The following is an 18042-nucleotide window of genomic DNA, read 5'->3' as shown; positions in this document are numbered from 1 at the left end:
CTTTCTTTTCTTTGTCGACACATAGTATATATTGAACTTATCGACATAAAATGTACAGTAGATTAGTTGGTAATTAGATATATAGTAGTAGATGATTTCTCTAGTGATGAGCTTATGAGTAGAAAAAGGACTTCACCATATCTATTAGTTTTTGTACGTTGATTCGTAGCATTGGATCTTGTACTTCTTGACTATATATATTGGATTTTTGTAGGTTAATTAATACTAGTATATGCCATGTCGATGTATAAATTTTTAAATAACTATGAATGAATTAATAAAAAAGGTACTATAAAAACTTAAATCAAGCAAAAAAATTGGTTAACTGATAATTTCGGATCGGCAATATTGGAGAGTAATGAGTGGCTGTTTAAGAATTGACTTGAAATTTGAAAAGGATGTTGGGGGAATACTTACATTACATTAAAAAAGAATGATACTGATTAATATAATAAATAATGACAATTATCAATGTGGAGGTCAATTCATATAGTACCACATTTAATTTTTAAGATTATAACTACAATCACGTGTTTTAAAGGCATCGAACAAATGAAGCCTTTCCATGCAACTGCAGTTCAAACTTCAAACTTCAAAGCATGAAACCACACTAATTTATTCAATTCATCTATATAAACAATATATCTGTGATTTAAATATTTATTAGATGTATCATCTATATATAAGGCTATGTATCTACAATTCTTATAAACAATTAACCCATGAGGTTTTCTAAGTATTGGGTCCGTCGGTAAATCTGTTGAAGAAATTGTCGTTGGACCATTTTCGGAAATAGACGATGGATAATTGTCCGTTAATTAGTAAACTCTGTTTTTTATAGTGTTTAAATTCCTCTAAAACCTATTGTCAAAATTTTAATACCCCACGTTTCTTTATAGTGAATTTACCAGTCCGATGTCATCAATCAGGCAATTTATTAAAATTTCATTATTATATCAGTTAGATTTTGGTGAAACTATCAACGACGGATGTAAGTGGGGTCGGGTGGGGTCGACCGACCCCACCGCCGTCCATTGAGGCTGCCAAGAAACTTAAGTTTTTTGACCTCCGACCCTATGCAGCAGCATCTCCGACCCCACACGGCAGAGCTCCACCCCATGGTTTGGCCTTCGTCGGAGTAACAGAGAGGACGAATCAGTTGGAGTAATAAGGAAGATTGGGGATTTGAGGAGAGAGACTGTAAAAAAGAATAGATATAGTCTGTAATAAAGGAAACGATTCCACTTCTTTTATTTCCAATTATTTTAATAATTAAATTAAATGAAAGGGCATCACGCACGGCCTATTTTTAAAATACTAAAATTAGTCGATCCCTTTTAACATCAACATATAGATGGCTTATGTAGTTAAAATTATTTGGGTTATAGATTAAGTCACCATGATCATTACAGAATATATATGTTATTACCCATAATTTCAAGCTATTTTTATTTCATTTATTGGATTTTTGAAGTTAATTATAAATTATCAAGCGATTATTACTTTTACAATATTGAAATATAGTAACTTTTAAGGGAGTTTATAATATTCGACCGAAAATGTATTTTCTGAATTCTTTTGAATAAGCTGCAAAAATATGTTGGGAGGTTGTCTTAATGCATATCGAGCGAGAAACATTCAATTAATACTATTACAAAATGATCAAAGAAATTTTTAAGTAGATTTTGTTAAATATAGATATTCCTAGGAAACATATATATCATTCATACCAAAAGATATGACTACACAATATGAAATATTTTTTTAAAATAATTATTTACTATATTTATAATTAATTAAATTAATTTTTAAAATAATCATTTAAATATTACTATTATTATTATTATTATTATTATTAATTATGTATATTATCCGACCCCACGAGCTTTATTTTCTGCGTCCGTCATTGGAAACTATAATGTGGAATAATAAGTAATACACATGCATATTATGAATACAAGGGAGTATTTTTAGAAGTCTAGAACTATTCCACCAACCAAGCACAAAGTAACTTCAATATTGGGTTTAATTTGCCTGCAGATATTGAGGAGTGGGCACCACTTTTATGCTACATTTTCACCCAAAGACGAAAATTTTGACACTTATCAGAAAAGAAATCAAAATGGGTGGCTTATTTTGATATGATTTCTATCTACTACGTTTCTAGTAAAATCATATCTGAAAACTTCATCTAATAAATGAGTTGGAGATTTTAGAGTACATTTCAGTCAATAATGAAATAAGCAATTTTATAAATAAAAAATAAAATATATGATAAACATACACATTTTAGATCATTTTTAGTTATATAAATTTAAGATAAATGAGTTATCAAATGTCATAATAGTATTATTAAATGTTCGAAGTTATTATTTCCCACATAAAGTACATAAAGTACACAGAATCAATTCATAATTTATGCTATCTCTCTGTTCTGAAAAGTTTAAATTTTTGGTTAAGCATAGATTAATACAATTGTTAAACAAAGATAGATGAAAAGAAAACGTAGTTTGTTAGTGGAAATTAAAGTCCACATTATTAGTAGGGTAGTGAGATCCAAAATCAGAAAATTCTTTGTTTTCATAGATAGACTAAGAAAGAAATAATAATTCATACTTTTAAGGGACAAATGGAGTTTGCTTAAAATGAATAGTTGATACACACTTGTTACCGCTATACATTCCCAATGTATGCAGAATTACAAATTACTACTGCATGAAGTTCTATCTTGTTTTTTAGTTTTCGACGTAATAGTGCTGATTAAAACCTCATCGTTTTGGTCGTTTTGGGGATGCTATTCGAAAAAGTCATGTCGAAAATCGAAAGATTTAAGCATATAATGGTGTTAATTGCTAACAATTTTAATTTGTAATTTTATAATATATTAGGCGTATGCATGAGAGTATAGAGCAATTGTGGAAAACATCAAATATTAGATTACAAAATTATGATCAATATTGGCTCATTCATCCGAAGCTTAATTTGATAAGAAGAATCGTAATATCAACGTCTAAGCTATATATGTCGTCGAGCCGGGTGAATGAATTGATTTGTGCAGTTTCAAAACAAAAATTCCTCGCCACCAACTTTGACTAGATGTTGTATGACTTACTAATGGCTCAACTACTAGGGTACTATCAACACCAGGCAATCCTTACTCTAATCTCTCATATTTTGTCGTCTAATAAATTATTTTAGATATATAATGAAATACATAACATGCACGTGCATAGTATATACAATTATTCCATACTCATTCCTTCTTTTAAGTATAAATAATTTTAGTAGTTGACTATATAAATTGAATACAAGATTAATAAAATAGGACATAGTTAGGAAAAAAAATATTAATTGTAGTATTATTAAATATTGATTGTGGATGAGGATACGAGGTGTCACACTATTTGGTGTTTCCGACGGAGTAGTTCACGCTTCAAAATTAACATATGAAGTAGAATTAGAAAAAAAAGGATAATCGTTAAAAACTCATAAAGTCAAAGACATACTGATATTCATTGAATACTCCACTTCAAGTCTTCAACAATAAATGTGTATAACAACATGGGCATCCGTAATATGTGGCGTGGGTCTTTATTTTCTCAAGTTATTGAAGCCACCCAATTTTGATACATTTTTTTTAAAATGAAAACGTTATTGTATATACCTTATTATGAATCCTACTTTATTTTTTCTTCTAGTTAATTTATAACAGTATTATTTTCTATCACGTAATAAGAGTCTTTTTCATTTTGATCCATCCCACCCAATACAAAACTACAAAATTAATCTTTCATGCTCCATATTCTTTGACTTATTTCACTCATATTTTATTATAAAATTAATACTCCATATATAAAAGTAAGACTTATATTCCACCAATTTTGTGCAATTACATTTCTAAAAATCGATGCTGAGTCATTAAATACGAACTCCTATTACAGAACGGTGGATACCATACAATTTTTTTACGAAACAAGAAATATATCTATAGATGTGGGATTTAGTAAGTAACATATATGGAGTACAAGATATGTTCAATATAAAGTTAAATTAATATGATGGATATAAGATGATTTCGACACTGAATTAAATTTTGAATTCATGAGAAACCCAAAATCAGAAAAGTTGCTACTTCATCAAAGCAACCGTAATAATGATGATCTAGAGCTCACGCGTCTCGTTTGGCCTTTTAACATTAAAAAAGTGTTTATAATTGATGAGAATCGTTTTAAACCCTAAACGATCCATGCTGCATTAGTTATATCTGAATCCATTGAAAATTGCTTTTTCAGTCATGAACTAATACTTATCAATTTTGCATCAATTGACGTGTGCCCACCGGATTGACGACACCTACCATTTATTCTTTATTTTTAATATCTAAGCCATTGCAAACGTCGTCGTGTTGCGGTGGAATTTGGTGTACCACATCGGTTTATGAAGGCATAGAATTTATTGGGCCCACGATTACTTTTACACTTACTTTGGGCCATAAACCCATAACTCAGGACACAATGCAACATATTATAGTCACTAGTAATGTTTTTGCATTTTTTTTATGTAAAAATATACTCGGGTTTATTATACGGAGTAATTAAACTATTGGAGTAATTACATTAGTGCGTTTGAGAATAATTTCCGGTTTATTATAATTAAACTATTTACAAGACTTCAATGCTGTAGAGTTCATAATAAAACTATCAATTAATCGGGTTTGAAATGAGTGTATTTTCCCAAAACAAATCATCAATTAGCTAGAATTATAGAATTAATTCATGACGCAACTATCTATCTCTCTTAAACCATAATCATTGATTAATGTATCAAATAAGGTCGCTATTCATAGGAATAGGTTCCATTCCATCGTTACTTTTATACTATAGGCTCCATGTATATATATCCAAACTAAAGTGAAATCACATTCTAAGATACTCAAATTGGAATTAGCCAAGGAAAAATTCAATTTGCATCAAATAATATTGTCTAAAGGTTCGAAATGATTGCATTGAATGTACAAATTTGTTCTTCATCCATTTGAGAGTGCATTTAGTCCGAAAAAATAGAAAAAGTAGGTAGGATCTTAAAATGTGCAATAAGTATATAGAGTATACATACTGAAAATGATATTTTATAAGTATAGATACCAAAAAAATATGCATCAATGAAAGTATAGATTCTAAATTTGTAATTTACTCTAAAAAAATGCTTGATTGTCTAAAACATGCTATATAACAAGCAATTTTTTATACAACAGAACCCTATCATACTGAAAAAACATTTGGAACTTTTAATTTATTTTTATGCACGTTTCATTACATCAAAAATCTTTTGTGGTAAAGATGTGCATATGTGTGCTAAGTATTATCTAAATTTATAAGTTTTAAATGTAAAATGAAGAACAAAGAGAATGATATAAATAAGTTTGCTATGAAATCTAAAGATGTTGACCACAAGTCACAACTAAGTTTGAGGAGCTCCGAAAACTTCTAGAAACATGTATACTACTGTATAAGACTAATTAAATTAAATTAAATTGTCAAACCCATTAAATTGGTGACAATTTGTGCAATTTTTCTAATAAGTAAACATGTTTAGTGACATCGACGTAATAATAGACAAACAGTTTTTATCAAACACATTTACCTTATTGCAAATGCATGATCACACATGTTTTTGAAAGGGACATGGTCATCGATCACCACTATAATTCGAACGTTTATCATTAGTAACTAAATTTGTGTATTTATTATATATGTACAATGTTAAAATTAATATCTAGATCATTTTGTTTTTTTATGAGGTCGGCGTCTACTTTTTTGTTCATGAATATACATATTGGTTGGTGGAGCTATATATATGGTGGGCTGGGGCACATTAATCACCCAACAATTAAAAATTTTTAAAGGAGAAATTTAGTAATTACACATGTTTATATGTTTAATCAAATATTATTATATTTACTTAAATTTGAGAATAGTTTCAACTTATATTCTTTTTATAGTTTATTTCTTGTATTCAAAATAGCGTTGCTTTTGTTGAAATAAAAAAATAAAATCTAGATATATGTGATATAAAATACATCTAGAAATGATCCAACTCTAGATGTTATGTCGTAAATTCTCTAGAATGGTAGACTAGAATAACTAGATAATTATTTAGGAAAAATGGAATATAAAATAAATTATTATGGTAACGTTCTATTATAAGATCAATAAGATTTATAAAAAAAAAGGGTTAGGGTTGAAACTTTTATTTGTTGGGATTGACCCGAATAGCCCGAAAAAAGTCATAATTCGATGACCCTAAACCGTAAATGGACTACACGCTCCACGTTTCATAAGTTGGTCTGATGACCCAAAAAATTTATAGGGATATAATTGAAAATTTATATCCAAAAAAAATGATAACCCAAATTATGTTAAAACCGAATAGCCCACAACCCCGATTGGGTTGGCCAAAATTAACCCGCCCGAGTTAATTCTCATTATTTATTTTCAATTTTCATTAAGCTTTTTCAAACTTTTAGAATTACTAAAAAAAATTTAAATATAAGTAAAAATATATTTTAATTCAATCAAATTTGAAAACCATACTCATTTTTTTTACTTTTACACTTTTTATGAAAATATTATATGTAAAATTTTAAAATAATCACTATTTAAGTAAAACATAAATTTTATCACTAAATGAGTTACATATTTAATTCGAATTGAAGTAATTACTCATTTATTCCAGATATAAAATGATTAATATAATATAGTAGTATTATTACTTAAAAAATAATAATATACGGAGTAAAATTTTTTGAGCCCGATTGACTTGATGGCTTAGCCTAAAACCTTAAGGGATTGAATTTGGATTTAAAGTTTATAAGATAGAAAATTTCGTCAGAACCCAAATGGTCCGAGAATTCGAGTAGGTTAACTCGACTGGGACCTATATATATTAAAGTGAAATTAATTTTGTATCGCTACTTTTTCACAAAATCAAATCATTTCTCAAAAGTCCTCGAGAATTAAAGCGAGTATTTAAATAGGGAGTGCGAGTTATAATTGTGCTTTATTTCATTATTTATATGCTCTACTAGAGGTGAAGCGCATTTTAATTACTAAGATATTTTCTCCTTTATTTCACTACATATTTAAATTGGAGTCATTATTGTCTATAATAATAATTGAATGTATATGGGCCAATGGATCCAAATCATGACAAAAGCATCAACAACACTAATAAATAATTGGAGATATTCCATTTACGCAAATGCTAATCAATCTTATGAATTAAAAATACAAGAAAGAACAACCACTAATTTTTATTTTATTTTTTAAATCCAAATCTTAAAAAACACCAACCAAGAACACGTTGACCAATTTTGCTGTGGTTCACAATTTTTTTCATCAATAATCAAACATCTCCGCCATGATTGGGTGGTGGCTCAGCCCCACCGAGTTCCACGGCGCGCCATCGCCAACCTGAAACTCCTCCGACTGAAACATGCATCCGCCGACGGCAGCGGCTGCGGCGCTAACCGAACCGATGCAGCTCAATATCTCATTGAGAGATCCGAGCCTATGCGTCAGCTCCATCATCTGCGCCGCCAGCACCGAGTTCTCCGCCTCCACACTCACGCAGCGCTCCGCGGTGGCGCCGATGCTGCTCCGGATCACCGCGTTCTCCTTCCTCAGCTGCGCCGCCTGCGCCATCAGATCGTCGAGGTGCTTCTGCTTCCGCATCCGCGACCGCCGCGCCGATTCGCGGTTCGATTGCATCCGCTTGCGCTTCCTCTGGTCCATCACCGGCGGCGAATCCGACGAAGTCACGCTCGATGTCGCCATTAATGAATTAATTGAAGTGATTGTGTGTGTTTTTGGATCAATTGAAGAATTAATCGTGTGTATTTGTATAAGGAGAGAGAGGGGATAAATTAGGGTTTGCGAATTGGGGGAAAAGTTTATGAGAAAACGTAGAACCAGTAGAGGAAGACGACGGAGAAGGATTGGACGAGATGGGTGCCGCGGCGGAGGGAGGAACTGATCATAAAACCGGACCGGAGAAGTTCGCTCAGAACGGGAGACATGGATGAATCTGGAACATCAACGGCGGTTTCTGCAACATTCAATGATTTTTTGGTGAAGTTTTGGGGTTTGTGAGGTATGAATTGAAAAACAAGTGGAGTATTTATTTTTGGCAAGATTGTATCGGAAAAATATGTGTGGTTGTTATGGAATTAACCAGAGAAACGAGGCGATAATAGAAAAAAGGAAAAGAGAGGGAAAATTAAATTGGAAAGCTGTGGGTGAGAGAAGTGGAAGAGAAGGGGCTTTGGAGAAGGGTGAGGGGTTTGATTTATAGGAAAGTGGTGGGATATTACTACTTACCAATAAAGAAAAAGGGATTTTGGAAAATAGGAGAAATGCGTGGTTAGCCATCCTAATGGGCTCAACCGGAATCGGTATCCAAATTCTATTACTTTGGTTCGGATCCAGAATTTTTCATTGATAAGCAGGAACATTCGATTAAAAATACTATCAAAATTGACAAAAATCGAAATAGCTAGTTATGTGTTCAATATCAAAACTATGAATTTACTTGTCGGATCCAAAGTTTCAATTTCAACACTGTAATCGTCTTATAATATATGGACTGAATTGAAATAGATTATACCGATTCTGAAAATTTTGGAATTATAATTGTTAGTTAACCGTTTGTTTGATAAAAATCAGGTGATTCGTGAAAGTTTAAAGTGAAATTCTTGAAAATAAAAGTATAATCAAAATCGGGCTAGGAAGTGGCAGATTTAAATTAAAATAAGAACGTGGGTTATGGATTCATTTGAAGAATGGTTGGGGATGAGGCATGTGGGGTGGAAATATGATGCCATAAACGTACAAGGCCAGCTGTGTGGAGCAAAATACGGTCACTGTGTCATCTATTTTTATCACTCAAATCGATGCATGATTGAACCCCATTTCTCAATAAAGTGCTTATTACTTTCACCCCCACTTCTCACTTTATCATTTCAGATTTTTCATCATTCACTCTCTCCAGCCTCTCCTTTCTGTTTTTTAGTTGAATATGAGAGAAACTAAATTATAAAATACTACTCCTAGTATATTAATTTTTGTCGAAAATTGAAATCACTCTGCTACTTATTATTGTGAAATATCTTAAAATTGAAATGCTGTCAAGAGGGAGTAGTAATACATTTAATATCATTTGTTTTATTCTTTGTTGTATTTAACTTTTCAACTGATTTTCTATTTTAGCCTCTTGTACTCCATCCGTCTCAGATAATTCGTCCTGATTTTTTATTTCGGTCCATCCCATATAATTTGTCCCACTTCATTTTTACCATTTTTGGTAGTGGACTCCATATTCCACTAACTCATTCCTACTCACATTTTATTATAAAACTAATATATAAAGATATGACTCACATTCCACTAATTTTTTCAACCCACTTTTCATTACAATTCTTAAAACCCATGACCGGTCAAAGTGACCCGAATTATCCGGGACGGAGGGAGTATATTTTATTCAATCTGTACTTAATTTACTTGTAGCAATAGTACTCTCTCCGTTCTGTAATACAAGTCTTATTTAGTTATGACATGAGTTTTAAGAAATGTAAAAGAAAATGAGTTGAATAAGTTAGTGGAACATGAGTCTCACTTATATATAGTTTTATGATAAAATATGAGTGAAATAAATTAGTGGAATGTGGGGCCTACTTACCATTTATAGTAAAAGTGAAATAGGAATCTTATTGTGAGACGAAGTGAAATAGCAAAATAGAACTCTTATTGTGGAACGGAGTGAGTAGTATTATCTAAAGAAACGTTTCAATTAAGATGGGAAGGATGTGGTCGAGATGTCTAGTTGTTTCTGTGAAATATATTTCGTTTCTAGATATGCAATAATATACAAAATTGTTAGGTCATCCCAATAGCACATTATCTCCAATTTTGTGCACACAGCACACACGTAAAGTGCTGTTAGGTTTCCATCAAGAAGTAGTGTTTTCTTGTTCTAATTCACATTCTTGTGGATTGTACTGAAAAAGAAATTTGTCGTTTAATAATATTATTTTTTGTATTTTGTCTATATTTGTGAAGTGTTTTGATCAAATCTAGATGCTTACAACTTGCAATTATATTTCCAGAAGTGGGCGGCTGATTTACCGTGGGACAATCTGCATTTGGTGGCATTCATAAAGTTACCAATAAATGTATTAGTACCAAGCAGCTGTAGAACTAGAGCCACACATTTTATGTTAAGTTTCTCAATAGGTTCAATTTATAGAAATTTAACAAATATCCATAAATTCTATTTTTATTAGTACTATAACTTATTGATAATATTTTTCATAATTAAAGCTAGCATAGAACAAATTCCAACTCTCAAATGTACTATTAACAAAAATCACAATATTTTTAAAAATTCTAATATAAACAAAAATTACTAAATTACAAATAGATAAATAAATAAATTTACCTAGTAGCTCGGCTGGTGGCTGTCCTGTACATTATTAAAATAAGTTGAATATTTGTAGGAGAGAGAGGACAGTAAAAAATCCTTAATCAGTCAACACAACCTTTGATAATCGCCAAGGAAGACTAATTTTTTTAATTATCTTTCTAAATATCTTTATGAACCTTTGCTTCCGACTAATCACATTTTGTTGCTATAATTATTACACGCCAAACTACATCTAGAAGAATGTCGATTAATGATGCATTATGCTACATACACAATCATCTAGACATCGACGTACTTTTGATTATTTTTTCCCTTTATTTCATAATTTTATTATCCTTTGACGGATTTTATTTATAACGTGATATTTATATGTACAAAAAAAATCCAACCATCACCTTGCTTTGATCTCGAGACGGACATTATCACTTTATCAAAAGCTGAGACGGACATTATGATTTAGCAGTACGTGTTAAAGTTCGAGAGTTTAATTAGTAAAGCAATTAGCAATCACTTAATAGAATCAACAAAATATATTAAATGTTTATATGTCGCTAATTAAATTATGGCTTTGCAATTGTGTATTTAATTTTTGTGAGTTACAATGGTCATGCAAAGTATGGTGTATACTAAGGTGCATGGTAGCTCACGTGTGCGATAGTTCACTGGATTAAGAGAGTTAGTTACAACCGAAGCTATTTCCAGCTGTGAAGATATAAAACGGAAGCTAAAAGAGAGAGAGTTTTACACCCAAAGAGAGAAAGGAAGAGAATTCGTCGATAGAGCAGAGAGGTTACTATCTTGAGTGTGTTGTAATCTTTGCTTCTTCTTGATTCTTTGTAGTTCATCTTTGAGAGTGTAAACTGAAGTGAGTAATACAATCGAGATCAAAACCTTTCCCGTGGATATAGGTTTATACCGAACCACGTAAAATCGAGTTGTGTTGTCTTGTTTTCGTTTTCTTTATTGTTCGGTGATCATATCAGCGCCCAATCCCTATCAAAGTGGCGCCGTCTGTGGGAATGTCGATGGCGCGATACGATGCCGAGAAGTTCGATGGCAAATCGGATTTTGGTCTCTGGAGAATTAAGATGGAATCCTTGCTGATCCATCAAAGTCTAGATGAGGCGCTCAAGGCGAAAGAAGATGATGATAAGGCTACGGGGAAGCGCCAAGAAATTCTAAGGAAGGCGCGTAGCACAATATTCTTGAGTCTTGATGATAAAGTCTTGAGAGAAGTGGCGCATGAGAAGACTGCGTGTGCGGTGTGGAAGAAGCTCGAGGAGCTCTACATGGTAAAATCCCTAGCTAACCGATTGTATTTGAAGCAGCAGCTCTACAATTATAGATTTGTGGAGAATAAGTCTTTAAGTGAGCAGATCGATCAGTTTGCAAAGTTTGTGGACGATCTGGAGAATGTTGAAGTAAAGTTGGAAGATGAGGATAAAGCAATTGTCCTCCTCAATGCTCTACCATCTTCCTATGAGCAGTTGAAGGATGCTCTGTTGTATGGAAGGGATAAACCCATCACGTTGCTTGAAGTTCAAACAGCCCTCAAGACCAAGGATTTTCAGAGGCAAAGTAGCTTTCTCCCTATTGGATCTGAGGAAGTATTGAATGTCAAGAAATGGAAGGGAAAAGGGAAGCGGAAAGGATGCTTCAACAAGGAGTCTCATGATGCTGATAAAGCCCAAAAGAAGGAGACAAGGAGCTGGCACTATTGCAAGAAACCAGGGCACATCAAAAGGAATTGCTTCGCATGGAAGAGGAAGCAGAATGCCACTGAAGGAGCAACACCAGGTACAACTGATCTAGTTCAAGATGAACAAAATATGCACATTCTTAATGTGGTGGATCTATTAGTGAATGTTGGATAGTAGTTTCAGGGTGTAGTTTTCATATTTGTTCTCATCATGAATGGTTTCAAGAGTTTAAACCCTCAACTGGATCAGTAGTTCTTGGAAATAATCAGACCTGTGCTATTAGAGGAATGGGCTCTATCAGATTGAAATTAGCATCTGGCTCTGTGGTCTTGCTTACTAATGTTAGATTCATTCCTGAAATTAAGAGGAATCTTGTCTCTTTGGGAGTCTTGCAGTCAAAGGGCTATGATTTTAGAAGCCAAGATGATCAGATGGAAATCTATTTTGGAAGTGCAGTAGTTATGAAAGCTATGAGGAAGTAGACCATATACTACCTAGATGCAGAGGTTATTGCAGGGAATGGCTATAGTGTTGAAAGAGGAGTAAGTGATCTCAAACTGTGGCATTCAAGGTTAGGACATCTGGGGCAAAAAGGCATGAAAGTCTTAGTAAAATAGAGGATTTTTAATCATGATGATTCTGCAGATTTAAAGAGTTGTGAGCAGTGCATAATGGGTAAGAGCAAGAAGCAACCATTTCCTAAGGGTAAGCATGTTGGGGTTTGTATACTAAAAGATGCCTCGAGCGTACATGCTTTTGTACAGTCAGCTTGTGCATGTATACGAGAAACGCCACGTCCACTTGTTTACCTAATTATGAGAATAAATAATATAATATAATGGTTTATTATTGAAATATGATAAACAAGTCTAAGGCTTTTTACTAAGAAGGTCAAGTAGGGAAATTCGATGAATCTCCTCATGAGTTTTCCAGTAGGGAACATGGCCAGATCTAGTAAGAAGAAAAACGTATTCACGACCTAGATAGGCTTTGGATACCTATTGGTACGGTTGCGGTGTTTGTGATAATTCTCTCTTACCTAAGAAGAGATTGGTAACACCGGTGTGGTAAAGCACTGAAAGGATCTAATCCGAAATGTATTCTTTATTGCTATCTACTGAAAGAATATATTTCAGAAAGTTTAGTATTTTCTAGTCTATGATATTAATATCAATATTGTTTATTCAATCAAACGCCACTTTGACTTATCAATATGTGAGAGTTTGTACGTAACTCAAGTTCATGATATCTTGGGTGGTAGTAATTGAATAACATGAAGGTATTGGAATATTATTTCATAGAATTCGCGTGCCCAGTGTGGTATGATTAAATCCCTAAAAGGGTGATCCCCAATGAGGTGTTTGAAAGAAGAATTTATTATTCAGAAAACTGCGCAGTTGGAATTTATTCAACGAATAATAAATAAAGTTTCAAACTAGAAAAACTCTTTGGAGAATTAATTTAATTCTAGTCACATAGCAGACAAAAGAATTAAATTGATGGATCAAGATAATCTTAAACGCGAGAAATATTATAAAATAAAATGGACCCAAGTTATTTGTAATTTGGTGATTTAAGTGGGAGTGCAATATTATTCTTTAGTGGAATAAAATAATATTCCATTGATAATATATTAAATCATGGGTCATTTGATTTAATTAGTAATTTATCTAATGGGTGAGCCCAACACTTAAGTCATTCCATGGATCCCCTTACTAGCCCAATAAGGTCCACTAAAAATAATGAATGAAAGGGAAACCCTAGCACACAATCTAAGACACCTCAAACCCTAACCCTAGGAGGCAAAGTCGGCGCCTCCTCTCCTCTCCCTCTTGGCATCGATTTTCGTGCCTAGCACGTGGGAGAATTAGGGTTTTGATTATTGTTCTTGACCTATCCTAATTCATAGGATTAGATCTAGACAATTTGGTGTTTGTATTGGTTTTCCCTAGATCCATTCAAAGTTATTTAATTGATTATCTAAGACCCGCCCACACGGATGGAGAATCAAGGACAAGGGAATAGTACGGAAGATTCGTGGTCGATAAACCAAGGATCTCCGGGTGGTGCAGCTAGCAACGTCAATCCAATGATGGCTTATGAGGTAACAATCGAATCTACATCGAATATGCATGATTATGTGTTTATTTGATGTTATATCTATAGATCTATGTTTATTGCATGAAATTGGAGTTGAATGCATAATCACCTAAATAGATCCGGTCAAGGACCTGTTTGTTTTCCGTGTCTTCCGCTGCGGTAGTCCCAACAACTGGTATCAGAGCCAATTTTTAGGCTCTGATTATGTATTTGATTAATTGAATTTTTCGAAAATTATAGTGTTAAAACTTGGGATTTTCGAAAATAATGCAATATGTGTTGGATCTATGTTTTTCTTGATTTTAATTTTGGATCTATGATATGATGTTCTAGATCGATGAAAGAATATTATGAATCTTGAATTTTATTCAAGTTTTTCACAAAAATATTCTAGATCTATGATGAACATCATTAGATCTATATATTCTAAGTAATATGTACTAGATTATATGTTTGTTGATTACATATATGTATGTGTTTAAGTGAATATATGTTTTTGAATCAAGAAATAAAGTGGTCCATGATTGAATACTTGGATCGATGAAAGAATATTATGAATAATTTTATTTGAGTTTTTCACAAAAATATTCTAGATCTAGCAAGTATTCATAGATCTATAGTTTTATGTTCTTAATATGCTAGAATAATTTAAATTGCTAAAAAGCTAGATATTTAAATATGCATATTTGATATGAACATAAAAGATTGTTACAAATTAAGAAACGATTAATTAAGATTTAAGATCGTGGTCACGCGAAGCGAGCGCGATGAATCAAGTTAATTAAAATCGAAAAACAAAAAAAAATAAAAATAAATAAAAATAAACTAGGGTTTCGAAAAACCCTAGCTTCACGCCGACCGGGAATCACGACGGAGAAGGAGCTCGGGGCGGCGGCCGGCGATGGTCGTCGACCAGAGGGAGCTCCAATCCAATGGGAGAGGCGGCGGACGGCGAGCGGGCGGCGGAACTGTCGTAGGCGTGTCGGATCGATCTCGATCCGACAGCGTGGGCCTCCGGTGGCTGCTGCAGCGGCTGACCGACGACGACCGGTGTAGGCGACGGTTCGGCGAGGCAGCGGTGATGGAGGCGCGTCGGGTCTGCCCCAGCAGATCCGGCTACATGGGCTTCCTACGTCGCTGCAGTGGCTAATCGACGCTTGCAGCGGCCGAACTCGGCGTTTCCAGACGGTGGCGGCGGTGGCGTACTGTGGCTCCAGGTGGCGGTCGACGGTGGAGCAGTGCCCGACGTGCAGAGGCGGCGGCGGGGGTCAGACGCGGCAGCAGCTGCTGCTGCGAGGCCCGGTGGCGGCCCAAACCCTAATTAGGGTTTTGGTCGCGTCGTCTCGTTCTTTGTTTTTCGTGTTTTCGTTTCGTTTCTTAACACGCAAGCTATTTATAATTGTGGTTTAAAATCCTAAACCTAGAATAATTAAAATATCTTGTGGGAATTAGAATGATTTTGCAATTAAGTCAAGATTCTAATTTAAAAGAGAATAATTGTCTTCTTTAAATATTGTCAATTGAATAATTAGGTCAAATAAATTGATTTAATTTGTTAATTAGTTGATTTTGATGGATTCTTTCCATCTAGATAATATCATGATAATTAACGTAAGGGAATTCAATGTTTGATTGATCTAAATTTTGGCTTTTCCATAATAGAATGGAATTTTAAAGAATATTCTCTTAATATGCTTTCTAAAGGAGTTGGGTGTGATTCAAAGTTTGCCCAAGAGCATCACGGTATATTGTGATAACTCTGGAGCTGTTGCAAACTCAAAGGAACCACGATCCCATAAGGCAAGCATCATATCATTCGGGAGATTGTACAGAGAGGTGACATACAAGTAGTCTTGCAACAGAAAACAACCTTGCTGATCCTTTCACGAAAGCCCTCTCGGGTGGGACGTTCGATCGTCATATGGAAGGGATAGGTGTTAGATGCATTAAAGACTCAGACCTGCTTTCTCTATAAGTGGGAGAAATTGAAGAAAATTGACAGTAGTATACTCGAAAGCATGTTTTGAGTATAAGTGGGAGATTGTTGGAACATATATACTAAAAAGCATTTTTCGAGTTTTTGAATTTGATAAATTGCTTGTATATTGTAAACACTCTTCATTTAATGAGAATAATAAATGTTTTCTTCACACTGTGTATTTTACTTTAATGGGTATTGACCGTATTTAATTATATATTAAATTATATAATTAAAGCGCCGGAAAGTAAAATCAGTCTAAGTCTTCTACATTGAAGGTTGGGTCGTGGAACAGGTCATCACAGTAGGTGGCCCAACCGGTACCTTGTAGAAGTAAAACTTTTTCACAACCTAGATAGGCTTTGGCTACCTATCGTGAAAGGTTGCAGTGTCCATCCGAAAAGTCGTCTTTACCTTGAGAATGACTAGTGACACTGGTGTGGTATAGCATTGAATGGATCTAAAGTATAGACACGTCTTTGTTGCTATCTACTGTAAGACGATGTCTTGGAGATTTAATATTTCCTAATCTTTGTAATAATATAGGACACACGTTATTTAATCATACGCTTCTTTGACTTATCAATAGGTGCGGGTTTTTCGTAACCCAATATTCCTGATATCTTGGGTAGTAGTAATTAATAACTAGTATGGTGTCAGTTTTATTATTACATTGAATCGTGTGCCTGCGCGGTTTGACTATATCCCCAAGAGGTGTTTGAGAGAAGTTCTATTATTCGGAAACCCGGCCGGTTTGGATTTAATCCAAGAATAAATAGAAAAGGAAAAGTATATTTTTAATATACATCTCGCACTAGACAAACTCTTGGAAATAAAGATATTAATTAATTTAAAGTCTATAGCAGACTACAAATTAATTAATGGATATAGAAAGTCTTAGACACGGGAAATAATATATTAAAGAGGTTAACCCAGATTGCTTGTAATCACGGATTGGATGGGCGGTCAATATTTCTTCTATAGTGGCACAAGAAATATTCCATTGGCCTTATATTAAATTATGGGTTATAATTTAATTAGTAAAGAAGGTCCAATTGGGGAGGCCCAATCCAAGCCCCATAGATCCCTAACCTAGCCCATCATAAACTCTATAAATAAGAATGTAAGGAGATGAGACATATGTTATCACAAACCCTAGCCTCCACACTTGGCTTTCTTGTCTTCTCCTTCAAGATTCTTATAATTTCTAAGAGATTCCTCCCACAAGGAATTTAGATCTATAGAGTTAAGGGTCATAGGTTAGAAGATCTTTGGTCTTGCATTCACAATCAAGCTTCAAGATCTACACGTGGAGAAGTAGCAAGCCACTTCGATTCTTTGGAGAATCATTGTTGTAAGTATTCAATAACATAATTTAATTTAAATTATGTGATTAATTGCGCAATTATATGTTTCTAAATGTTCAAGCATGAAATTGAATCGACTCACATAATCACCTAAATAGATTCTTTTGTGGATTTATTTGTTTTGCAATTTCCGCTGCGATTATCCCCAACAACCAGTTTGTAAGTTTGGACTTCTCTAGATAAAGGTTATTAAAATCGTAAAATTAGTTTTTCAGTAATATCGCGACTGGTCTTTACCGGAGCAATATTGCTGCGAAATTATAAGGATTGTATTTTAATAATGCTTAGAGGGAGCTATAGGAGGAGGTGCTTGTCCGGTTCGACCTTTCTTTAGAGGAGTTCACGCACAAGTAAAGAATCCTTAGTGCTTAATTTTATGGTTATACGCTTTAGCAGTGTTAGTCAGCCATGCCATTCT

The 18042-nt window shown here is 33.7% G+C and overlaps 1 pseudogene; it reads right to left on the bottom strand.

Moving 5' to 3' along the window:
• Nucleotides 1–7227: 7227 nt before the first annotated feature.
• Nucleotides 7228–8336, bottom strand: LOC125218380 (bZIP transcription factor 44 pseudogene; annotated as a pseudogene).
• Between the last annotated feature and the right edge of the window lie 9706 nt (nt 8337–18042).

Source organism: Salvia hispanica, chromosome 1 (assembly GCF_029641045.1).
Source record: "Salvia hispanica isolate PSC_SH4W2 chromosome 1, Shi_PSC_v1, whole genome shotgun sequence".
Lineage (NCBI taxonomy): Eukaryota > Viridiplantae > Streptophyta > Magnoliopsida > Lamiales > Lamiaceae > Salvia > Salvia hispanica.
Note: the sequence above shows the minus strand (reverse complement) of the source record. Positions and strands in the feature narration are given on the sequence as shown.